Source organism: Tamandua tetradactyla, chromosome 8 (genome assembly GCF_023851605.1).
Source record: "Tamandua tetradactyla isolate mTamTet1 chromosome 8, mTamTet1.pri, whole genome shotgun sequence".
NCBI classification, from domain to species: Eukaryota; Metazoa; Chordata; class Mammalia; order Pilosa; family Myrmecophagidae; genus Tamandua; species Tamandua tetradactyla.
Genome location: NC_135334.1, coordinates 93,260,493 through 93,286,095, shown reverse-complemented (window position 1 = coordinate 93,286,095; position 25,603 = coordinate 93,260,493). Strand labels below are relative to the sequence as shown.

Here is a 25,603-nt window from a genome sequence, read left to right as displayed (position 1 = left end):
TAATTGCCTGGGGAGGCAACTGCAGCGTCCACTGCCCTGTGCAGATGGAAGCCCAGCTAGTCAGGCCTTGTCCAGAGTCATTCTTGCCTACTTGTTTCTGCTGCTCCCTTCTCCCTGCCTGACCAAGTCAGCCCAAGATCATCCCTGGAGACAGCCCGGGGCTACAGTCTGGAATAGGTGACACCTTCATTCCTTCCCTCCCTTTCTTCCTCTCATCCTCCTTTCCTTCTTTCCTCTCTCCTTTCTTTTCTCTTCCATCCAGCTACCCTTCCTTACTTCCTTCCATCCATCCATCCATCCATACATTCAACCATCTGTCCATTCACTCATCTTCCCTTCCTTCTATCTACTCTCCTTCCCTTTCTCCTACCCTTCTTTATTTCTTTGTTCCTTCCTCCCTCCCTCTCTCTCTTCCATTCATCCATCATCCATTCATTCTTCTTTCCCTCCATCCTACCTACTTTTCTTTCTTCCTTCTCCCCACTCGCTCTCCTTCCCTTCCTCCTGTCCATATTTCCTTCCTCCCATCAGTCATTCATTCTTTCTTCCTTTAATTCCTTGCCAGGCCCCAGGCTATGCTAGCACAGAGTTGAATAAGACCCTGGCCCAGCCCTCAGGGTGCTCCCTGCTTAGCTGAGGGTGAAGGACATATACAGAGAAAAGTACGAACAGTGGACTGAAAACACGAGCTGCCTTCATCCCCAACCTTATGAATTAAGTAAAGGGTGGGGGTGATTTGTCAATTACCCCCTTACTCTGCTTATTAGAGGCAGAGTAGAGACTTCAAACCAGGTCTTCTGACTCCAGAAATAGTGCTCCTTTCAGGTCCAGAGAGTTCTGCCCTGGGACATGACAGAGGTGGTACCAGGAAAGCAAACTGAAATCAACTGGAAAAGGTCACCACCTCTGATGCATTTGCATTTAACTCCAAAGTCCAAAATCTTTGTATCACCAGAGTTGCTAAAGCTCTTAGAGCTCACAAAACAAAAACAAAACCAAAAACAGCCCCACCTACTGGGTGTCTGGAAAACCCCATTTTGGAGCCTGGTACCCACAGTCTAGACACTGTGAACATCTGAGGGGTTCCAGGAGGCAGAGCCCAGTGTGCCCCTGGGGTCCACCTCCTGGCCAACTGCGGGAGACAGGAGGCACCTTCCCACCTCACCGCCGCATCCACCATCCCCTTCCCAAAACTCTCCCACATCCATTCTTCTCTGTCCCCTCTGCTCTTATGTGGCTCTTTTCTCATCAAAGGCACTACAACCATCAAAGCCATCAGGTTTCTAGGCCCCAGCTTCAGCTAACAGCTCACGCTCCACGCAGCTAAGAGAGAAGTATCCAATGGAATCCCAGCTCTGCCCGTGACACCTGACCATGCTACCCATAGAGAAAATCCCAAGCTCCTCAACCTGCCACATGGGGCTCTCAAAGTCCTGACGTCCTTTGACTTCTCAGTGTCCTCTCCCTACATGAACCCCACATGCCCTCTTTGCCATTTCTAATCACATTTCTCTCCCTCATCTCTGTGCCTTGGCATAGGCTGTTCCCTCTACTAGAGAGTATTCCTGCCCATCTCTGTCTGACAAAATCTGTTTCATTCTTCAGGGCCCCACTAGGTTGCTCTTCCCCTGGGACTCCTTCTCCAGGTGAGGCTCCTCTTGGCAGCTGTGGTCCTTAGGAAGCAGCAAATGGGAAGGACTCCCTAAGGAGTCTCTTAATTCACCTCCAGGGAGGCAGCGGGCCTGTCTCCAGCTCTGGCTCTTTAATGCCTGGGGAGACTCATTGGAATAGTGCAGACAGGGCACTAAAGAGCCTCCTAACTCCAAGATGCCCTCACAGGCTCTCCAAGATTTCATCTCACATGCCCCTTTCACAGTGTAGGTATTGATAGGGAAACTGAGGCCCAGAAAGAGGGTAGGTCTGCCTTGGGTAATATCCTTATAAGATTAGGCTGGAAAAAATCTTGGTACTCAGGGGACCAGTGGACAGCCTGCCCAGATATTTTTCTCTCTCCAGTCCCCCAAGGAGTGGGGGATAGTGGATGAGCAGCAGAAACCAGGCTTAGAGCCAGACACTAAGACGTCTTTCCCAGGAAGAGCCAGGAGGGGTAGACGCCAGGTCTCCTGCCCTTCCTAGGCACCCTGGACACTGTCTTTCCCAGCCTCTGCTGCAGGGGGACCCTTAGGAGGACGGTGGAGGAAGGTGGCCGGGCTAGTCTAGAGACTAGCACGAGGTCAGCCAAAGCAAGGGTTTGCACCCAGCTCCTTTCTGCTCATCCTCCAGAGCTAGCTGAGTGCAGGAAAGAGAAGGGAAGAAGCTGCTAAGTCTGAGGACCTACCATGTGCTGTTAATGAACTTGGTGAGAGAGGTGGTTGTCCCTATTGTGCCAAGAGGGGGAGACTAAGACAAGGTCTTAAAACTATCAAGGAACTGAGACTTAGGCTGAAGTTTATCTAGCTCCAAGACCCAACCTCTTTCTAACCACCAGAGTCACCAAAGCTCTTGGGGTAAAAACTCTTCCCATAGGGTATCTGATGCCCTAATCTATCCAGAGAGTTAGATCTCGGAGCCTGGCACCCACAGCCCAGACTCCCTAAGGGCTGGCTGTGAGGGAGAGGGGGGCAAGGATGCCTAGACCCAGAGGCAGGGAAGCTGCCCCACCTTGCTCAGGGAGTCAAGGCTGGCAGCAGACTTGGGTGGTCTGGCCTGCATCCTCACCTGGCCCACCTCCTCACCAGCTCAGAGAAGGCAGGCTGGGATTAGGAGCTCCTGGGATCTGCTGACCCTCGCAGGGATCAGCAGGGATGGTCTCCCCCAGGGATATGTGAGCCTCAGGCAAGGGCAGGAACTGTGGTGCTGTCTCCCCAATCCCCAGTCACCTGGAGGACACGGAACAGTAATCCACAGATCACAGACACAACTACTAACCACTACCTAAGGACAACCACTGTGCACAGGGACACACAACCACAAGAGTGTCCCTACACACACGTGTACAGAACAAAGGAGCCCAGGAAGAGCTTGATGAAACACATCAGTGCACACCAAGCATAAACACCCAGGTGCTGAGCCACGGACCACACCCCCTACCCTGAACACCAACAGTACCCATGCGTGTACATTCACTCAGAGCACACGGGTGCTGCAGCAGTGCTACCACATGGCGTGTCCACTGTGAATGCACACAGACCCAAGGCACTGTCCATCCCCATGGTCCCCTCCTCTGCCCCAGCAGCTCCCCATACAGCCCTGTGTCCCCCAAACTCTGTGGGGTCACTGAGTCAGTGTGTGCCACTGCCAAAGAATGCCCCAGCCTGCTCCACCTCTCCCTCCTCAGCCTTCCGTGACGCGCAGGCTGCCTGCCTGCTCAGATGGTGGCAGCTTCTGGATCTGCCCATCTTTCACGGGCTCCCAGACTTCCCATCACCTGCCAGACCATGTCTCTTTTCTCCACCCCAGCCCTGCAGCTGGGCCCCACCACACTCAGAATCCAGGCCAGCTGAGGCCAGCCCCTACCAGGGGGCAGACTGAGGACACAAAGAGAACTTTGTTGGGGAGCGGAGAGGCAATTGTCACCCAGCCTGGCCACCTCGGTAGCCACCCTGTGATATTTCAACACAATGCAGGGTAAGGTATCCTGAAAATGCGGCATAAGCTCAACCTGGTAGTTTCTGGTTTTTTTCTTTTTTTTTCAGAACCAAATCACAAACCGTGAGAGACCCACCAATTGTGTTCTAGAAAGTGGTATCCATGGCAACCGTGTGAGGCATCCCATTCCTATGGTAACCAGGGTGGTGAGACTCTTGGCTGTAAAGTCAGACAAACCTACTAATGAGCTGTTGACTTAAGAAGATGTTTTATAAATCACCCAGTTATTTTTACCATAACCCTACCCCTAAAACCATCAATCAGAAAAGCAATTTACTATCTATTAAAATGACCAATATGTGCTATGACTTTCATTTATAAATTATTTGTACTACAGTCATCTTCAGAAAACTGTGCTTGCGTTTCAGAATGTGCAGAGGTTCGCCATGGGTTCTGTTCTTGCAGTCTGGCATTTCAGGAACAAGGCGATGATTGTAGCAAGGCACAGAGGCCAATGTTCTTCTGGTTTAGCTACCCGCTCATGTGCTATGTGACCTTGGCAAGTCACCTTCCCTCTCTGGGCCTGGGTTCTGTTATTGGTAAAGTGAGGGTTGATTTTGAAGCCTTCAGCAAGGATTCTGAGATAGGGCATGGATGCAAACGGTGGGGGCATATGATGGCTAATTAGGGGAGCCCTGGCTGATGGCCAGACCCCAGGCCCCCAGAGGCTTCAGGTCAGTTTTTCTGCCTAATTAAATTTGCCCAGCGGGGGTGTGCAGCGTTTGAGTTAGTCCATGCGGAGTCAGTGATGCAGAGCAGACGGGACAGCCAATTGGCCTAAATAAATTGCCAGTTGAGCTGGGTTTGGAAACTGAATTAGACTCGTCTGGATTCCCTTAGGCTGGGCATGCCCACGGCGTGCTGGGCTGGCTGAGGGCTGCACGTGAGGGCAAGCGGACGGGAGCGCTGTTGGGAGTCCAGTCCTTTTTTTCATCCATCAATTATTATTTCCACACCAACCTCAAGAAGCCTGACCCCTGAGCACTCACTCTGGGTCCCAACTCCCAGCTAATCCTTCCCACTTGGCCCCGAGCTCAGGGAGAAGTGGGTGGGAGATGCTCCCCAAGGTGGTACTCCGAGGCTGGGAGCATGCGTGTGTGTGCGTGTGTGCAGACAACATGGCTGTGTGTGTGCACGTCTGGAAAGTCTGCATGCTGGGGAGGTGGAAGTCTGTAAATGTAGAATAAGGGTGGACATGGTGGGGTGTCATTTGTTTATGTGACATAACTCTAGGCATGTGCACAAGGCTTCTGTAAATGGTGGCTGTGTGCAGTATAGGCAATTCATGTAGGGAGAAGTGTGTATGTGCGTGCATGTATGGGGTGTGGTGTCTGTGTGCAGGCTCGGCCATCTCCCAGGAAATGAGGGGTGGCTGGGGACTCTGGACACAATGTTCTCTGAGTTGAGACTGACCTGGGGGGCTGACTCTTTCCCCAGCATTGTCCCTGATTGAGAGAAAGAGACTAGACAGGTCGGGAGTGGGGAAAGAGACTCTGAGGCAGCCGAGCGCGGGGCTCTGGGGAGGTAGGGCTATTCCCGGGCCCAGCCCAGAGCCGCTCCTCCCCACTGCTCCAACCCCCTTAACCTGGGGTTAGTTAGGCAGGGCTAGAAAAGGCAGCACACTGGCCCTCAGGGAGCTCAGACTCCTAAACAGAGACGCAGCACCCCACCTCACCGAATTCCTTCTCATGACCCCTAGACCTAAGTCATATCCAGAAACTCAGCCCCTCCCTCAACAGCTGCTCTGGCAAATCCTGAGGTGGCAGAGGTGCCCGTGCTGCTTTCATTCTAAGAGGCTCACCTTTTTTTTTCATATTTTGGAAATTAGAATATGTCATAAAGTATATGCAAGTTTAAAAATAGCATCTTTCCATATCCTCCAAATGCTATTATTGAACTAATGTCATAGTCTTAAATCGATTTTACCTTGGTTGTGGAAACGTGGCCATTCAAGGTCACAAGAGAATCCTTCAGAGGCTTTCGGTACAAAAGTCACTCCTTGTGGTAGGAATGGGGAAATGGAGGCACCGCAAGGGAGTGGGAACTGTCCAAGGTCCCAGAGCTCTCAGGACAGGGCAGAGATGAGAAACAAGTTCTCCTGAAACCTCAGGACTGTGCTTTAGGCTGGGACTGCCATCACCCTCTGAGCCTGTCCCCGGCTCTCACCCTTAGAATGCCCTCCCAGGCCTCGTTGCTCTCCAGGTCCCGCCTGTCTTTTAGATCTCAGGTCAAAAGGAGCTCGAGTCCTTCTTACCCGGGAGGCGGCGGCTGGAGCCGGAACGGCAGGATGTTAAAGCCGACCAACCTGGGCTTTCAGCCTGGCTCCGCAGGTTGACCCTGGACAAATCTCTGACTCTTTCTGAGTCTTTACTCCCTTAGCAGTGTATGTGTGTGGGGAGGATGACACCCCCTGCCTCCAAGGGTTTTGTGATGCTTAAATGAAATTATACACAGAAAGTATGAAGGGGTTCAAATGCCAATATTGCTTCAGTCCCACCCCAAATCTCCGACCTCTGACAGGCACACCTGTCCAGATCCGCCCCTGGTCCAATTGGGAGTCAGAGCAACTCAGACTTGGGGATGCCTAGAATCTTGCAGTCATGGAAAGGGAATCCCTGAGTTGTGAGGTTCTTGTGAGGCAGACATGCCCCTGCACCACAAAACAGCCCCACCGTCCTGCAGAGCTACCCCATCCCTGTGCTCACCCCAGTGATTCAAGGGAGGCCAAGCGTGTCCTTCTGCATAGGCCTGGCTGAGCAGCATGTCCTGGGCACAGTGACCCAAGTCTGTCCTGCGAGGGCCAGACCTGGTCCTCTACTCAGACATCCAGTGAGACAGGACCAGAGGAGATGCCTCCGGATTTAACTACTGGGAGAACAAGGTGGGGGCCAAACTCAGATGCCAGGGGGCTTAGGAGTGACCTGGGAGGGTAGAAAGGATAGTGGGGAGTAAGGATCCCTCCCTCAAGGAATTTTTGGGGAACAGGAGGCAGGAGCAGGCAGAGGATTGTGTGATGGGAAGAATGGCTGTGAGGGTGATGGGCAGGGTGAGTGGAGATACAAATGCAGATTCCCCGGTCCTACACGCAGAGATTTGGCTTCAACAGTTATAAGTAGGACCAGAAATTTTCCTTTAATGCATGCCTCAGATGGCTGTGATGCCACCATCCCATCCTGGTATTTGGAATCCAGGAGCCCACATGAGACCCAAGTGCCAGGCAGTACACAAGGAACCACATCAGCTTAAGGCGACATCAGGTGCCGGGAGGCAGACAGCGTGGCAGAATGAAGAGAGTCCTGGACTCAGCTTCAGAGACCTGAGCTCGAATCCCAGCTCTGCCACTGGCTGCGTGGCTGCTGGCAAGAACCAAGAACCTCTTGGGGTGAACAATGATAGCACTGGTGACGTTGAGGGGCAGTGGAGGAAAAGGCCAGGTGTCGAGGGCTTCCCCAGATCCACAGCAGAATTCTGGGGCAGGGAAGAAGCTCTGCCAGTTTCTTCATATTCTGGGGTTCCAGGAGCTGAGCCAAGGGCACCCTTCACAAAAATCCAAATGCAGCAGCTCCTTTCTTCCAAACTACAGAGGAGGGGGGGAGAGGGAGGGAGAGCAGCAGCAACAGCTAAAAGCAGAATTTTTTTCCATTTTTGTTACTGCCTCTCATTTTTTCTTAAATTTTGGGCACCTACTACCACTTGCCTGCTAACAAACAGACCCGGAGCAGGTGCCAGCCTTGAGGGAGCTGCCGGCACAGCCCTCACAGCCTGTTTCCTGGACCTCACAGCCCAAGGCAGGGCCTCGTCCCCAGGAGCCAGTCGGCGGCGACACACTCCCCAGCGGGATGGTGACTTGATATCCCCACCTTCATAGGGTCTTCCACAGGGCGCAGAGCCCACTTCCAGTGCTTTCCATGTATTGTCTTATCTAAACCTCCCCCCAGACCAGTGGGGCCAGTTCTGTCTGTTCTTATTACTGTTTTTCGGGTGAGGAGTCTGAGGTTTAGGGGAATGAAGAGACATGCCCGAGGTTGAGGTTCTCTGTGGTAGATCAGTCCAACTCTGTTTCAGAGCCCTATACTCCCTGTCTCCCCAAACCCCTCTAAGCAGCCAGGCTGGTGCATGCAAACCACACAAGTGGGATCAACATGGCTGGCAGCCCCTGAAAGCTGGACTGGCCACTCGAGCTGGGTTCCTACCTCGGTCAGCAGCCTGGGGGAACAGTAGGCCCAGTGCCCCAGGGAATGGGGCCACGCTGTCCCAGAGGACCCTCTTCAGTCCCATAAGTCAAGACTCCTTCAGAAGCCAACATCTTACTCACTCCTGTGGCCGGAAGTCCCTTCTGGAGACCAGAGACCTGAGAACTAAGCACAGGTGAGAGGTCTCTTCTCTCACCCTCTCCCATGAATGCTTTAGACATATAGAAACACCAGTATTCCACATGAGAAATCCTTCTTATAGTTCTGGGTTTAGACAAGCCTGCATCTCTTGGTGTACTTGTCTACTTTTTTATTAGTAAATGATTGGTTAGGTAACCCTTCACATTACTTCTTTTGCTCTGGCCGCCAGGAAACTCAGTTAAATTTGACTCTCAATTTCTAGAAGTATCCTTTGACTGGGTTTGGGGTGTAATTATTTCTTCTCTTCATTATACCATTTTTTTCTTTGCTTTAAGGGTCCTATTGTAGGTGTGGCTTATGTACTTAATCCTTTTTTGAGAAAGCCACAGATTGGAATAAGAAATAGGTGAACAAGACTCCCAGACCAGGAAGTGAGTAGGAAGGCACCCCATATAGATGATATAGGCCTCCTGCAAGGGTAGATTCACTAATTGCCTCTGCAGTAAAGTAACCCTGAGGTAGATATGTCTGTTGGTCACCTCCAGTGATGGGGAGCTCCTGAGGCTCCAGCTCTTAGAAGTGCCCATTTATTTCTTGTTTAAACCAATCCTTTCTCCAAGAAATCCCAGTTCTGCCTTTTGGGATCACCAGGCATATCTGCTCCTCTTCTTCCCTGTGACAACCTTGACTATACCTGCAGCTGAGCCTCTGAACTCACCCTGAGCTGCCTCTCAGAGTAACTCAAGCCACACCTCACATCCGAATATTTAAATCCTAGACTTTTTTTTTTAAGCACTCACTGTGTGTGGCTAAATGGCTCACAGTCTTTACTCCTTATAATCTAAGAGTATTTTGCTGGGATGAGCCTCGCTGTCCTCTGCTGTAAAGTAATGACCAATTGCACGGAGCTAAGCACTTTGCATGCATTATCTCATTAACCTCTAAAACTCTCTAAGGGAGGTATCATTACCTCCATTTTGCAAATAAGAAAATTGACATTCAGCATAGTTAAGAGGTGGGGAGAAAACAACCCACATAACTCAGACATGGTGGGCAGGATTTGAAACCAGGTCTGGCTACAAAACCACTACATTCCATGGCTTCCATTTACAAATGTCTTTCACATCCAGCCCAGGAAGCCTTGGGAGGAAGATATTAGTCTCCCCATTACCACCACAATGGGCACAGCCCTCTACATTTGATAACACATTTTCACACTCTGAATCCCATATGACTCTGCCGTGTGTGTGTGTGTGTGTGTGTGTGTGTGTGTGTGTGCGTGTGTGTGTGTTGGAGGGGAAGGGGGTAAAAAGATGGCCTCAATAGAGATGGCTCAGGGATGGCAGTGGACACAGCCCAAGTGGGAACACAGGTGACTGCCTACCTGCTCTTTCCCCCAGCATATATTTATGCAGTGCCCTCTACACCTCATCCCAGGCCTGGGCAGGACACCAGGTGCAGGGTGAGCAAAAACAGCAGTGGCCCCTGGTGGGAGACACCCATGTTCATCCAACAACCCCACAAGCAAATGCATAACCTATATGAAGGGAAGAGGGCTTTGAAGGGAATGCACAAGAGATTAGATGAAACTTTAACAGGTCTTGGGGGTTAGAGTGGCTTCCAGGAGCAAGTGACAACAAGGTAGAGGTTTGAGGAATGGGTAAGAATCAACTAGGGAAATACAAAGTGCAAGGAAGAACCTTCTAGGCGGCGGAATGAGTCAAATGCTCCTGGAATCACCAGTGGTTCCATGATACTGAATCCAACATGCAATTCTCAGTCCACATGTAACTTGACCCATGAGCAACATCTGATACAGCTGGGCACTGTCCCTCCTTATTCCAGGACCACCCTGTATCTTCATTGTCCTCCTACCTGCTGGCTGCTCCTTTTTACCGTCCTTTGCCAACCTCTTCTCCCCAGCCTCTAACTGTCCTTGCTCCTCTTCTCCATCAACATTCCCTCCCTTAGCATCCAGCTTCATGACTTAAATATATCTCCCATTAAAATGCCATTAAACTGCATACTCCCACAACCTTATCTCCAGCTCTGCCCTACTCCTGAACTCAGGACTTGTGTATACAACTCCTTGGCATCTCCATGTGGATGTCTAACAATGATCTCACACTCACCAAACTTGCCACCTGCACTGTATCCCATCTCCCACCCCAGCCCCCAACTCCCTGTAGCCTTCTCCATCTTATGAGATAGCAAGTCATCCTTTCAAGACGTTCTTGCCAAAAACGTTGGACTCATCCTTGATGCCTCTCTGTCTCTCACATCTCACATTTAATCCATAAGGAAATCCTGTTGGTTCTGCCTACAAAATAAATGCAAACTCTGACCACTTCCCACCACCACCACCACCACCACCACTACCACTACCCAAGCCAAAGCCAACAGCATTTCCCCCTAGATTACAATAATAGCCTTTTAGCTAGTCACCCAGCTTCCAATATTCCTGGTGCTCTAGGACCATTTTTCAAAGCAGCAGCCAGATGATTCTTTTAAAAGGTAAGCCAGATTGTATCTTTTCTTTACTCAAAAACCCAGTGTTGGCTCCCCATTTTTCTCAGAGTAATACCCAAGCTCCTCCCAGTGACCATATCCTTATGTGGTCTGGTCCTCCTCCTCTTCTTAGTACCTCTCTTACCACTGCCCCCTTTGCTCATGCCACTCCAGCCATCCTGGCTTTTCCTCAAACATGCTAGACACACACCCGCCCCAGGCCCTTTGTACTGATGGTTTCCTTGGCCTTCCCCAGATATCCCCCTGACTCATTCCATCATTAGGACTGTTCTGATTACCTTATTTAAAATCTCAACCAAAAGTATCCCCGCTCCCCCGCCCTCCACCGTCCTGCCAATAATCTGGTTTTCCTAACTCACTAACTTTTCCCCAGCTTTATTGAATGATAACATTTACCCCTTGTAAGGTCCAGTCTAATGAGTTTTAACAATTACACTATCTGCTCTTCTTACACCTCATGTGTGTTGTCTCCCTGCCCCTTTAGAATGTGAGTTCCTTGAAGGCAGGGACCTTTGTCCATTTTGTTCATGGCTCTATCACAAGCAACATTTTTTTAAAAACAGTGCCTGGCAAGAAGTAGGTGCTCAGTAAATAAATGTTGAATTGAATTGTGTTTTCTCATCTGTAAAATGAGGAAAAGCAGCCAGCACAGTGCCTGGCACAGAGTAGCCACTCCATAAACAAAGGCCTCTCTTATTTAGCATAATCAGCTGATAGCCAGATAAAAACAGAAGTTCCAGGTCTGCCACTTCTTGGCTCTGTGACCCTGGGCAAGTCATCCCTTCTGAGCCTCAGTTTTCTAACACGTAATATGGGTTTAATGGTTTCTCTTCTGCTGTGTGGTCTTGAACGAATCAATCACCACCTCCACCCCCTGCCCACTCTGAGCCTCTGTTTCCATGTCTATAAATTAAAGTTATTGGGCCGAGTGACCTTCTAAGAACCTCTCTTTTGCAACACTTAAAATGAAATTTATGTAACAAAAATTCGTACTGTATCACATGCACATATGCACATGTGCACCTGCTGTGATGAAAAAACATCCACACAAGCATCAGAACTGAGTGATGAGCCAATGTAACTGTCATCATCACTGGGCAGCACCCCATTGCAATAACCATCTGAAGACTGAGCTGGGCCCTACCCCTCAGCTCATCACATGGGCCAACTCAATTAATCCTTTCAAAGGGGAGAAAACATGGCTTTCCCGTGTGCCCACATGAGGTTCATGAGATGGGATAGGAGAGGATGGAGGGAGAGAGACAAGCACCCAACATGCATTCACTCATTTAATAGCCCCAACAACCCAAGAAGAGAGGAGCTGTTGTCATCCTTATTTTATAGATGAGGGAACCGAGGCACAGAGAGATTTTGAAACTTTTCCCAAGGTCAGATGGCTGATAAGTGGAAAAGGACTGGGATCCCAGCTCAGGCAGAGCACTGAATTTATAATGCTGCTACCTAATCCAGCATTTTTTAAACTTTGTTTTCCCCTTAGCAGCTGAACCCTTCTTTCAAATGAGATCTTTCCCAAACCCCATTACTTAAAACAGATCACAGAGAAGTGGCTCTGATGGAAGCAGGGGACCTAGAGCCACCATTGAGCCTTCCCTTTCCCCATTACCTGGGCCCCCCACACCTCCGCAGAGTCCCAGGCCTCCCCAGTATCTGGTGGGAAACTTACTGATCTCATCCATTCCTGTTTTTCAGAAAAGAAAACTGAGATTCAGCAATGGGGAGTGCTTTATCCCACAGTAAGGCAGTGTCAGAGCTGGCTCAAGGACCCAGGAATCTGAGTCCCCAGCTCCACACTCCACTTCTGCCTTGGCTGCCCCTGGTGACCTGAAGGCTCCCCCACTCTAACTCCCTAGGAGGCTGAGGTGCAAATATCCAGGAAACTGGGGCCAGGCGGAACCCTGGGCACCCTCACTCCCCTGCTGCCTGGATGCTTTTTGGCATCCCCATTGGCCTCGCATTTGCAGACCTTATCTGTTGGAGTCGACACACGAGTAATAGGCCTGAAGCTCCCTTTCTAGGGAGTTTTCTTGCCAAGCAGAAACTTTCTCTTTGAGATGTTCATGTGTGACCTTGCTCAAGTCATTACCCTCTCTGGGACCCGGTATCCTCAAGTAAACTGAGGATAACAATTGTCCCCCCTTCTGACGGTGGTTGTGAGAGCTGAATGAGCTGACACAGGGAAATGCTTGGAGGACTGCCTGGCAGGTCTTGGCTGTCACTATTATTAAGAGGGCAGGAGGAGTGGAGCCCTCCAGAACTATAATCTTGCTCATCCTGTACATCTTAGCCCTGGGGAGATGGAGCCCAGACAAGGAAGGGACCTCTTTAGGGGCACATAGCTTGGAAGGAAGCCAAGACTGGGGTGGCTGGATATGGGAGTCGAGGCTGGTCCTGTCCTTTGAGGCCCAGTCAAACACTCCACATTGGTAGAGGAAGGGTGGCCCCTTCTTCGGGAACCAGAGAGCACAGCCAGGCAAGAGTTAGCCCAGTTCCTGGGCAGGTAATGAGCATACGTCCTGAGTCCACTTGTCTCTGTTCCTCTCTCTACAAAATGGGCCAACCAAACATGACTCCTGTGAGTCACCTCAGGAAGTGTACGTCTCCTCTGACACCCACTTTGTCTTGTCCACACGAGCAATGAGCACAATCTCTGTTTCAGTGATCTCGTGTCTGAGTCGACACTGGCAGCACACACAATCCTTTATTTCAGACCTGCATTTACCCTGGCACTGATGACGGTCACAGCAGATCTACATCTACACTGTAAAACGATCGTCTCTATCCATGAATCTGTGACCACACTGGCCATGGACGCAATCACTAACCATTCAGTGAAGTCCTCCCTAGCACTGGGCACACAGCCTCCACAGATCTGTGTGTTACTCTGGCAGGGGGCACAGAGAACGAGAGCAGCCCTGTGTCTACACTGGCAGTGGAGGCACTCATTGACAGCAGACTTGTGTTTACACTGGCGGCCGGCAAATCACTTGCATCTCCCTGAAAATGAGCATAGTCAAAGAATAAAGACCTGACACACCACCAGCCATGGACATGAATGACTGGAGGAGAGTGGGCCCAAGGTCACAAGAGGTCCTTTCCAGAGAGGGGGCAGACATCCTCCCCTCCCAACAAGCTGGCTCGGGAGAATCACTCCTTGTGGGGTTCCTCAGCCAAGACCTGCCTAGGCAAAACTGGAACTGGAATGTGGAACTTGAAACCTGGATGCGGGCACTGGAATCTGGAATCTGGGCATCAGAACTGGAATCTGGGACACACGGTGAGATGAGACCATGTCTATTCCCAGCGTCCTGAGATCACTCGAGGTGAGGAGGGCGCGGGCTGTGCGACTCCCAGTGCTGCCCGCCTCCCCCCCACCCCATGCCTGGTCCTGGCCCAGCCAGTATGGGCTTAAAAAAGCACCAGGAAATGTCACTTTCTCTTTGAGGAGGTGCGATGGGAGGAGATGGCTCAGGCAGTTTAGTCGCTGGCCTATTGAAAGGTCGGAGAACAATGACGGTACTTCTAAATCCTGAAGCTTATTTTGCACCCAGGCTGGGCAGGATTCAAACCCCTTCCCCAGCAGATAGAACTCTGCCTAGGGCCAGCCCAGAGGTCCTGGACCACCTGACACCTCAGGCAGGGCTCTGCCTGATGCTGCAGGACTCCTGTATCTGCCCAAGCCATGGCAAGGGCTATGGTCTGAGCGGGCTCCGGGGTCCAGGCTCCAGCCACCTAGAGCTTGGGAGCTGTGTCTGTACCACCACCTCCCACTGTGCTGGGCCGGCCCAAGGTGGTAATCCCAGGTTCCAGCTACCGACTGTGTGGCCTGACAATACCTGCTCCCTTTCAACACTGCTGTCTCCGAAGCCCAGACACCCTCAAACTCCTCCTCTATCTATGGGACCCCTATGTTATCCATAAGAACATCTAGATGCTGCAGGAGACACAGCCGGAGTACAAGACAAGTAAGGTTGGCTTCCTCCTGAGAAAAAAAAGCTCCAAAGACATCCAGCCATCCACTGATGCAGCTTTATTCATTTGTTCATGCATGCATTCATTCATCTAATATATATCAAGTGCCAATTATGCTCCAAGATCCACTTTTCACATCCAGTCCCAGAAATTACAGCCTTAGGTAAAGCTTCTGGTATTGAGCCAGGCCCATAGAAGACAATTAATAGTGATGATAAAGACAACTACTGGGTCCTGACCACTGCCTGAGCCAGACCCGTCCTAAGCACTCTCACCTGCTCCACTCTCATGTATCCCTACACCTCTTCTACAAGGTCCATACTGTGGCTAACCTCCCAATTTTACAAATAAGGAAACTGAGGCTTGGAGAAGTTAAGTAGTTTACCCAAGGCCATACAACTGGAAGGGATAAAGAGAGAATCTGAAACCCAGTTTCATCTGGTTCTAGAACACATGCTCTTAACTGTTCTCCTAGCCTGTCATATACATGAATTGAATGAGTGAGTCAATGAAGAATGATGCTTTGTGCTGGTGCGGTGTGTGTCATGCACGTTCATGGCCATCGACGTGCATGAGTGTGAGGAGCATGCATGGGCAGATGTTTGTGTGTTTGCATGTGGAGTTTTTTTTATGGAAAGGTTTTCCCTTGTTGTCTTGGTCTCATGTGTGCCGGAGCTATACTTAGCTGCAGCCGTGACTGTAATGAGTGGTTAGCGGCGCGCCAGGCACTCTCATTGGGACCTGGTTTCCCAGGGAGATCGCCGGGCCAGTGTATATGTGTGTGCGTGTGTGTGTGGGGGGGGTAGGTGGGGAGATGCATCTTAGTGCTGGGGAATGCTAGAGCAGGGTTTTGGGAGGAAGCCTGGAGCTCGCATCTCCATGCCATGTACAAATGGAGATCCTTAGCTCCAGCTAGAAGGATCTGCTCCAGGCTAGCAACTCTTAAGCCTCCAGGCCCTGCCAAGCTTGACCACTGATGCCCCACACCCATGGTCCTTTTGCTGGTCTTTGCTAGCCAATTAAAACCAAAGCCTTGGATGTTCGTGTCTAGAGCATGAGGGTGGAGGGCGAAAAAGCAGTGGTAAGATGGTGGTATATCTCAGTCTATCTGAGCCAATATCTTCTGGGGTTCCAGAAGGACCCATCCCTCCAGCTTCCTCTTCCAGTCAACAAGGGAGTACTGCTTCCTTGAGTATACCCTTTCTGAGTTATTGGAGGGGCTAGCACATCAAGGTTGGGGGTCTGAGGAAGAAGAGCAGTCTTCCCACCCCTGAACAGACTGAACCCACAGACAAGCTCAGCAAGACCTGGGGTGCAGAGGCCATCCCTACTCATTGTCTGCCCCCCAGTGGCTGCAGGAAGAGGCAAGTCTGGGAAACCCCAGGTACTGAGGTCTCCTCCATTATGTAGCTTTGCCTACAGCTTCTTTCCAGACTGGTTCTGGTTTTTCTCTATCACTGCCTGTCACCTTTGATGTATCCTCCAAGTAGAACCTTTTTTTATGGAAAGGTCCATAACCAGTCCCAGACCAGTCCCTGAAACCCTCCTTCCTGCTCGCTTCCAGCTCTCACACTCCACAGAGCATCCCCCACACTACTTCTTTCCTCACACATTTGCTGGGCTGCACCTACTACCCTGATGTCCCTATCTTCAAAGTCCTGTCCTCCTGACAGTTTCATCATTCAACGAGAAGTGAACTTTCTCTCCTACTTTGAAACCAAACAACTAAAAATTATCCACCCCTCCATCTGTTTATTCATCCACTGAGTTCCCCATCCAGCTAAATAGTCATCCATCAGTGCACTCACCTACCCACCCATCCATTCTTTCATCTGGATGTTCATCACTCATTTGTCCATCAAACCACCAAATTCTTGAGCATAGAATCATGGAATAATAATGCAGGAAAAGGAACACTGGAGCTACTCTAGATTACCGGATTGATTTTCATAAGAATACCTGGGGTCTCATCTTTCTTCTACTACTTACTAATTGGATGGGTGGAAAAATAAATGTATCTCTCTGCGTCTTTTTTTTCTCCTTCTGTAAAATGGGAATAATCTCTAATCCATCTACCTCACAGGGTTGTTGTGAGGCACAATACTTCAGCAGACATTCACTGATTCTCTATTATGTAACAGTCACTATCATTACTTGAACTGGTCCTCGTCCTCTAAGAGGTTACCACTGAATCAGGAGACACATCACCTCAATAGGTCAGCCGTATCAAAGGCGTGAAGTCAGACAGGAAAAGTTTCCTGGGAGCACAAAGCACAGAGCAAGCTCTTCCAGAAATTTCCATAAAGGAGGGGCCATCAAAGCTGGCCTTGAAGGATGGGTCTGGTTCAGGAATGCACAGGGGGAAGAAAACGCATTCTTGCGGAAGAGAATGGAATAAGCAAAGGTAGGAAGGCAGGGGAGCTAGAGTACGTGGGGGATGGCTGATGTGCCTGGAGGCCAAGGGTAGGCGGCCTGGAAAGGCAGATTGGGCGGGATTCCCAAGGACAATATAACAGGGCTTAGAAAGGGCCGTGGACATAGAAAGACTCAGCAAGCCAGGACAAAGCCCAGTGATTCCTAACTCCTAGGCTTCTACTCAAATCCCCAGACTGTCAGACATGAAAAAATATCTGCTCGGTGACAGCCAGGCCTCGGGAGACGCGATTCCTGCTGCGTAGCAGGAAAGCAGCGCCTGCATTTCTGACCTTTATGCCTCTAAATATATCACTGGTGACTGTGGCTCACGACCCTGGGGCTGTGGGGCCACCACCCATCAAGGCTTCCGCGGCCTCCCCTCCCCATCCCCTCCTTCCCTGTCTCCGTGGTTCAGCCAAGGCCTCACTCCACCAGCTTCCCTGGGGAATGTGAACCCAGGGCCAGGGTGACAGCAGTGCACTGGCAAGCCAGGCCCAATCCCTAGTCAGTGCTTCCTGTGTGCCAGGCGCCGTGCTGGGGGCTTCACCCAACTCTTCTGAGACTCACCACTGCCTGTGAGGGTCAAACTGTTGTCCCCATATTTCACACGAGAAAACTGGGACTCAGCAAGGCATCAGCTGCCTGAGTCCATTAGGACACAGAGGGAGACAGGCCCTGAGGGTGGCCAGGTCCCAAGGCCTAGTACTTTCTCTCTATCCCTGCCCCTCTTCACACTTCCCCTTAAGAGCTCAGCCTCCTTCCACACACGACCCTACTCTGAACCATATTTTCTCCCTCACTGATTGTCGGCCTCTGGTGTGACCGGTTCCTCCACCCCCGAGAGGTAGGTGATGCCATCAGGCATATCTTACAGATGAGGAAACCAAAGGTATCGCCCCAGGTGTGTTGGCTGTTGAGGGGTCCAGTGAGGAGCACCCACGGCAACGTGGGGGGGAAGCACATGGCCCAAGGCCAGCCCTTGGCAAATGACAGCCAGGTGGACTTCCAAGAACCTGGCCCTCTGCCCTCAGACCAGGGCTCTGGCTGGCCCCAGGTAGCCCAGCAGGTGACCGTGTTCCTCACAGCTGCTCAGAGAGCCCCTGAGGTCCAGCATGAAAAATTCACATCTAAGCGGCAAGAAGTCGGTTTTGTTGGGCAGCTGCTGTCGGAGGCAGGCTGGTGGCTCTCAACCCGTGACAAAGCCCAAAGGGAGTCATACTGCCCTACTCTGCCACCTGTGTGGGCAGACACGGTCCCTAGGCCACCCCCCCCCCCCCCGGGGAGCCCCGTCAGAGCCTCCCCAGTCACAACAACACCCTTTGAAGGCTTTGTGCTCACATTCTTGGAACCGCCCAGGTGGCTGCAGCCAGTGTCTGCACAGCAGCCTAGAAGGATGCCCTATCTGCAAAATGGGGACCCCAGTGCACAACTCTGAATGCCTGTATCACGCTGTGCACCATGCTGAGGGGCTCTGCAGGTCTTAGCCCATCGTATTCTCACAGCTGCCCCTTGGAATAGAGACTCTGGTTATTGCTACTTTGCAGGGTTGGTGACCGAGACTGACTTACAGAGGACGAGCATGTTGCCCACGGTTACAAAGCTGACCAGATGTGGACCCAGGCAGTCTGGCTCCCGTCTGCCTGTACTCAGCACACTAACCACCTCCTCTCAGGTGGGTGCTGAGGATCAGGTGATTGCCGCCAGGAGCTGTCTGAACAGAGAGGGTGGCAGGACCGTGGCCTGGCAGGGCCTCTAACCTTCTGGCTCCACACCAACTGCTCTCCGGCCCTATGCTCAGAGAACAGCCCACCCATCCCCACTGCGCCCCAGCCTGGTGGCAGCCCTGTGTGGTCCCGCCATCTCATCCCTGGACACAGCTGGCTCTTTTCAGGGCAAAAACAGAGGTCCCCCATTATGGTGAACCAGGAGGAGCCTCCTCCCTTGAGAGCCAGCTCCCTGGAGGTTCCAAGTGTGTAGCCCCCTCTGGCTGTGGGAGAGGAGGGGAGAGCAGTGCAAAGGTGAACACAGCCAAACGCTGGGCTGGCACTCAGAGAACCCACGGGGTCTGCCCCCACAGAGGCTGACCCCACCCTCAGGAGCCCAGTGGGGCTGTGGAGGGCTGTGTTCTTTCTGACCTGCCACTCTCCCACGGGGCACATCCCCTTGCCTCCACCCCACCCCTGGCCCAGGCCTCCTGGCCATGCCTCGACCCCCCAGGCACACTCCTGTTCAGGGCGCTTGGACATCTCGTTCCCTTTGTTCACTTCAAGTCCTTAATCTGCTCAGTGAGCCTTTTCCTCCCTAGGCCTCTTCCCTGCCTAATACATCTCTACAGCACTCATCACCATATGACATATCATGCATTTTATGCATTTATTTGTTTCTTTTCACTCTTCTTGCACTTGAATGTAAGCTTCTAGAGGGCAGGGATTTTCTACTGTTTTGTTCTTTGCTCCATTCCCAGCCTCTAGAGCAGTGCCTGCCACATAGCTAGTGCTCAAGAAATACTTGTTTAAACTATGAATGAATGGATGGATGGATGAGCGTTAACAGCAGTTCCTGGAAGGAACCCCAACTATTCATGGGTTGTCCTTATGTGCAGAGGAGGGGGCTGGAGAGAGAAGTCCCTCTGTGCACTGTGAAGAGGGAAGGAACAAAGTGATGTGGGGGGCTGCAAGGGAGTATGCAGGGACCTTGTGGCCAGGGTAAAACAGGAGCAGGGTTGCAAGGCGAGTAAGGGTAGGGTCTGGGTCAGGCCAGGGTAGAAGGGGCAACCAAGGCCCTGCACAGGCTTGAGAAAGCTTCATGTGGCCGCTGTGGCCCAGGCCAAGGCAGCACCTTAGCCTGAGGCCCCTGGAGCTCAGCTGTCCAGGCTGCCCTATCTAATATTAGTCTGTTTCCATCCAGCTGACGTGGCGTCAGCCTGGCGGGAAAGCCCAACACCAAAGCGGGCACCGCTCATTGGCATCAACAGGAGACCCTGGCCCCCAGCCCACAGGCTCCAGCTGCCCCTTAGGTCTGCCTGGCACCCTACTGACACTCCTCCCTGTGCCTGAACATCCCTTTAAAGAAGAGACATTTCAGCACCCCGAGCTGTGATGCATGACCCCCCACCCGCCAACACCACCACACTGGCACACTTGTCAGCATCTCAGGTCCCCGTGTTTGGCTCTGGACCAGATGCTGATGTGAATGACCCTCTCTCTCTCTCACCCACAGGCACAAGATCTATCATCCATCTCTTTCATTCCTCACTACTCTTGAGGAAGGAAGTACTGCCCATTACAACAGATGGAGCAACTGAGGCTCAGGGGACTGTGATCTGCTGGTGACACACAGTGGGTTCAAGGCAGAGCCAAGACAAAATCGAGGCCTGCATCCCAGGTTGACTTCTGAAATCTGGTCTGTGGGAGACAGACTCTGGAAGAAAGGGCCCCTTGGGCCAAGGTAAGGGAGTAACCCCTAGAAGAGGTATTTGGAAGGAGAATCAGGAGCTAGAAGAAGGAAGCAGATGGTGGCACAGGCGAGAATTTGAATCTTCTTTACCACCAAGAGGTGGTAAAGAGAAGATAATGAGACACACAATAATTAAGCATTTATTATGTTCCCAGCTCTGGGCTAAGTGCTTAACACATTTAATCCTTTCAAATTCTCTGTAAATCAGGTACTATTATTATCCCTCTCCTGATGCATAGACAGGTTAGGTAACTTGTCCAAGATCACACAGCAAAGAAGTAGTGGGGCTGGGATTCAAATAGGGGCTGTCAGACACCAGGGGCTATGCTAATAAGAGAGGACTGAGCTCCAAAATGTTGCCAAGGTCAGGTAGGCAGGAGGTGTAGAGCTGGTGATGAAGCCCACACCTTCTACCTAACACATAGCCGAGACTCAAAGCAGAGGGATATGGGATGAATAGCATCTAGGCTTTCATGAGAAAGTCTGTTTTGCAAACCAGCAGCTAAGGCCTAGAACTTCCTGCAAACAGAGCAGATAGAGGAAAGGGACCTTGAGATAGGAGAAGGATGGGAAAGGATGAGCAGGGAAGGCAATGGGGAGGGAGAGGAAGAAAAATAACTGGTTGGCCTTTAGGAGAAACAGTCCCAGGAGAAGTCTGGCTTGGGCTAAGCTGGACCAAGTGGGACTCAGGAACTCGGGGACCCAACTTCACCACCCTAATAACAGCTTGTGAATTCTGTTTTTTGGGGAATAGTTTCCCAGCCTTTGAGCTCTGATTGTGGGTGGTGGTTGGGTTGACTCAGCATGAAGGAGGAGCTTGGAGAGCTAAAGGGGCCAGTATATGTAGAGCCTTCATCTGGCCCTGGATGGTGACACTGGCAGGTGGAACCTGCTCTGACAAAGAATGGAGTTGAGAGCTTGGGACACTCCTAGCACTGCCCCAGCCTCTGCCTGTTCATCTCTGCTCCGGGCTTGTGAGAAGGTGAGGCGAGGAAGGAGGGAGGCCAGCAGCAGCAGGCTCAGAGACATGGGTGCCAACTTTTGACCTAGGATTTGAACTTAAGGCCCCTTTTTCACTCTTTCAACAGTATGTGCCAGGTGCTGTTCTGAGTACCAGGAAGAGAGCCATGCATAAAAGAGACCAAAATTCCTGCTCTCATGGAGCTTACATTCTAGGGGGGGAGAAACAGACAATAAACAAGGTAAATAAGTAAAATATGTAGTAGTTTAGATGGTGGTCAATGCTAGAGGAACAATAAAGCAAGAAGGGGGAATGGAATGGAAAGGGTGCAATCTGAGATGACATCTGAGAACAATGAAGGAGGTGAGGGAGTGGCTACCCGAGGGAAAAGCATTGGAGTGGGTTAGGGGAGTGGGGGGTGGGGGAGAATGGCACAGTCCGAAGCTGGAGGAACTTCTAGAAGGCCAGAGTAACTGAGTGGGACGGAGGCAGGGGAAGATAAGGTGGGGGGACAGATGGGGGAGCTCCTGTGGAACCTTATAACCCTGGCAAGGGTTTTGGATTCTCCTCCAAGTGAGACCAGAAACCAACTGAGCAGAGGGGTGCATTGGCTTGACCAGCACTTTCGCAGGATGGCTCTGACTGTCATGTGGGGAAGAGATGGGGAAGAAAAGGGCAGAAGCAGGGAGCGCAGTTAGGAGGTCTTTGCAGCAGTCCCAAACAGAGAAGATGGCAGCTTTGACCAGGGAGGCAGCAGTGCGGGTGATGAGATGTGGTCAGACGCTGGGTACGCTTTTAGAGTGGAACCAACAGGATTTGCTGATGCGAGGGAGAACGAGAGAACTTTTGGATGATTCCAAGGTGTTTGTTCTGAGCAATTGGAAGGAAGCAGCTGCCATTTACGGAGATGGGCCCTCACCCCGAGGCCAATCACCCTGCCCCAAGCAAAGATAAGAGTCACTCATGAAGCTCTGCCAACCTGCACACACTCATCCAGTCCTCTTTGGGTCCCGATACTTCCCCTCCACTGGGAACTGGTGCCTACATCAGCACTTCTCAGATGTCAATGAGCATTATGAATCATCCAGAGGCAGTGTTAAAATGCAGATTCTGAATCAGGACGTCTGGGGTGAGGCCTGAAATTCCTCATTTCTAATAAGTGCCCAGGTGAAGTTGATGCTACTGGTCAGAGGACCTCACCTGCTTACAAGGGTCCATATGTCCTAGGCGCCCCTGCGGGGACCCAACCTTGCTGAACATTAGCACCAGCTGGGAGGGGAATAAACATCCTGGCCCCTCCCAGATCCAGGAATTAAATTCTCCCGGACGTAGTGCAGGAGTCTGAACTTTTTTAAGCATTCCAAATAATTCTGAGGGTCACCCATAGGTGGATGTCCCCCAGCAACCACTGCTGCAGTTTCCATGGAGCCACCGTAAACCCCCTGCCCCAGCCCTGGCCCCATTCAACACAGCACCCGGCCACTGCACCCCTCTCCACAGCACCCTTGCACCACTGAAGTTAGTCCCACCATTCCTGCAACAGCTCCTAGAGCCTGGCACAGCCCCCGAGTGGGCCTTTCACAACCCTCTCAGGGCAGACAGTGGAGAGAAGGGCACCCGCCGGGTCTGAGAAAGCAGACACAGGGTGATGAGCTCACAGACCTGTGCCCCCAAGAGGGCTAGGTGAGCCTGTCGTGCCCACCGAGGGCTCCCAGGTTCCCACACCTGGCCCCAGAGTGGTGTGTGGTGACTCTGCCTTGAATGAATGCGAACAGGTTGAGGAAGGCTGAATGAACATCCTCAGACCCACTTCTCTGATGCTCAACACTTGTTTGCCAGGAGACCCTTGCCAGGAGAGCTCACATGAGCCCTGGAGGCGGCAGGCCGAGGACAGAGATGCAGGAGACAGGGAAGGTCTCACTGGGCTCCCACGGCTCCTCTGGAAAGCAGAAGCCTGAAATATCAGAGCTGGAAAGGGACTTCGCAGGCACTGAGAATGACGTCTATATTTTACAGGTGGAGAAACGACAGCCCGAAGGGGTGATGGGACTTGCCCAGGGTAGCCCAGAGGGTTCGGTGACCTGGCTATAGATCTTACTCCCACCCAGATCCCCGATGCCCACAACCAGTCTCGCCTGTGGTCTCATCTCTCCATACGCCTGGGCCGTCCCTAATCCTAAGGGCGCCTGTTCCCAGCCTCTGGTCTCCAGAGCTGACCCACTGAACTCCAGCTCGAACTCAGGGGTCTCGTGGCTCTGTGCCCAACCAGACCCCTGACTCCCAAAGGGAGAGGTCGGTGGGGTCCAGAGCAGCCAGTCTGGGCTTTACGGAGCTGGACCTTGAGGGATGGATTTTCACATTCAGCAAAGAGCAGAAAGGGCACTGCAGGGAAGAAAATGGAATGAGTGAAAACCTGGAGGTTGGAATCAGGGGTGAAGATGAGGAGCCTGGCAGAAGGGAGCAGCGGGAGACATGGCCAGGGTCCAGAGCAGAAGGCCTCGAATGCCGAGCTGAGGAGGAGCCAGCATTCCTACCATGCAGCCTCTCAAGCTTCCCCAAACCCTCTGCCATTTCCCTCCACGCCATATGGAGCCCCAAGGTCTTTATGGATTTGCAGGGGCGGAGGGGAGTAGGGGAATACTTGAGGCACCTTCTGGAAACCTTCCTTTCGACTGCCAAAGCACTCCCTTAGCCTGGCCAGGCCCAACCTTCACCGGCCACTAGTCAAGGGGCCAGAACTTGCTGAGCAGGATCCCCAGACAGCTTGTTGGGAAAGAGTTGCCTTTAGTATGATTCAAGGAAGGAAGGGGGTTCTGGAAAATCCTACTTGGGGGATACTGAGAACAAGATGTGGACCAAATCTGGGTTGTTTGGCTTTAGGAGGTCTCAACCAGATGTATGGGGCCCTGGAAAGGGAGTGAGGAAGAGAGGCCAGAGGGCAGATAACCGGGAGAGGAGACAATTCCTTATTCTACCTCCCTCAAGGGAAGAAATACATGGGAGTAGTTAAGAGGAGAACAGCGTGTCCAGGTAGAGTTCGGTTTTCCTTTAAAACACAGATAGTCACACCCTGGGCTGAGAGGCCTGGGGTATGAGTTAGAGTCTTGCTGATTCTCGGTGGTCTTGGGCAAGTGTTTTCCCCTCTCTGCACCTGTTTCTCTTCCAGTGGATGACAGCAGCGGCTAGAAGCTGGGAGCACTCACCCTCTCCAACAGTCCTTTCCACCCAAGTGGCTCCCCTGAGTAAGCAGTGGGCAGAACACTGTCTGTGGAGCTTGTCAAGCCCTCCTTTCCTCTACGTCTGTACCCAGAGATGGGCACTTGGGCTAGGGTGGTGGCCAGACTGGCCCGGGGGCTGACGGGAGGGAGGTGGCAGCCCAAGGCCCTGACCTTTCGGTCCAGAGTGAATGCACTGGTCATGGGACTGCTCAGAATAGTCATCGGCACTATATTCAGCTGTCATAGGAGGCCCTAAGATCCCCGGCCGGCCGCGAAAGCAGGCCCTGGAAGGAGTGAAGCCCCTCCCCCACAAGGCCCCCTCTTCCACCTCTGAGACAATCTGGCTCTCTCTCTGGGAGGCTGAAGCCAATACCCTCTAATGCTCCTGGCAGATGCCATACCTCCTGCCCAGAGTCAGGGAGCACAGAGCTGTCCCCAAGACACAAGACTTCAAACAAGCACTCTGTGGTGACATGGCTTGAAGAACCCACTGAGCCAGAAGTTAAGAGATCCTGGTTCCTGAACTAGCCTCCCAGCTATCCTGCTCACATGTGACTTTGGGTAAAGCCTCAGCTTCCTCATCTGTCATAACGACAACTCCTATAATATAGAACACACAGGAAGGTTTGGGTGTGGAGAGGGAGACAATCCTGAATCAAGCAAAGCTACTAATAAGCATATTATTACACATTAGATAGCTTCTCTGAAGGGAATGATTCTGGTTCTGAACCCCAACCTGGCCTACAGGGTCCAAGAAGGCATCTCTGAGAAAATGATGTCTGAAGTAGGACGAGAAGGGTGAGCAAGGAGGAAAGAGTGCTTCAGAGGGAACAGCATGAGCAAAGGCCCTGAGGCAGGGGAAATCTGGCACTTGTGAGAAACTGAAAGAAGGCCAAGATGGCTGGGGCTCAGTAAGCAATAAGGAGAGCTAGGCCAGAGGAGGCTGGAGAGGAAGGCAAGGCCTGAGAGGCCACTGACCTGATAGATTTGTGAGTTGAAGAGACCCCATTTGTGGTTGCCAAATGGAGAATGATTGGAGGGTCCCTCCTTTT

The 25,603-nt window shown here is 51.8% G+C and overlaps 1 protein-coding gene and 1 long non-coding RNA gene across 5 annotated transcripts in view; one reads left to right on the top strand and one right to left on the bottom strand.

Annotated features, from left to right (window-relative positions):
• The window catches only part of KCNC1 (potassium voltage-gated channel subfamily C member 1), a 49,434-nt gene that overhangs the window by 18,401 nt on the left and 5,430 nt on the right, over positions 1-25,603 (bottom strand). The window lies entirely within an intron of this gene.
• LOC143644745 (uncharacterized) lies at positions 13,761-23,760 on the top strand. The gene is made up of 4 exons (XR_013156843.1): positions 13,761-13,852; positions 20,136-20,363; positions 21,461-21,574; positions 23,173-23,760. It is a non-coding gene; the product is annotated as an uncharacterized LOC143644745 (long non-coding RNA).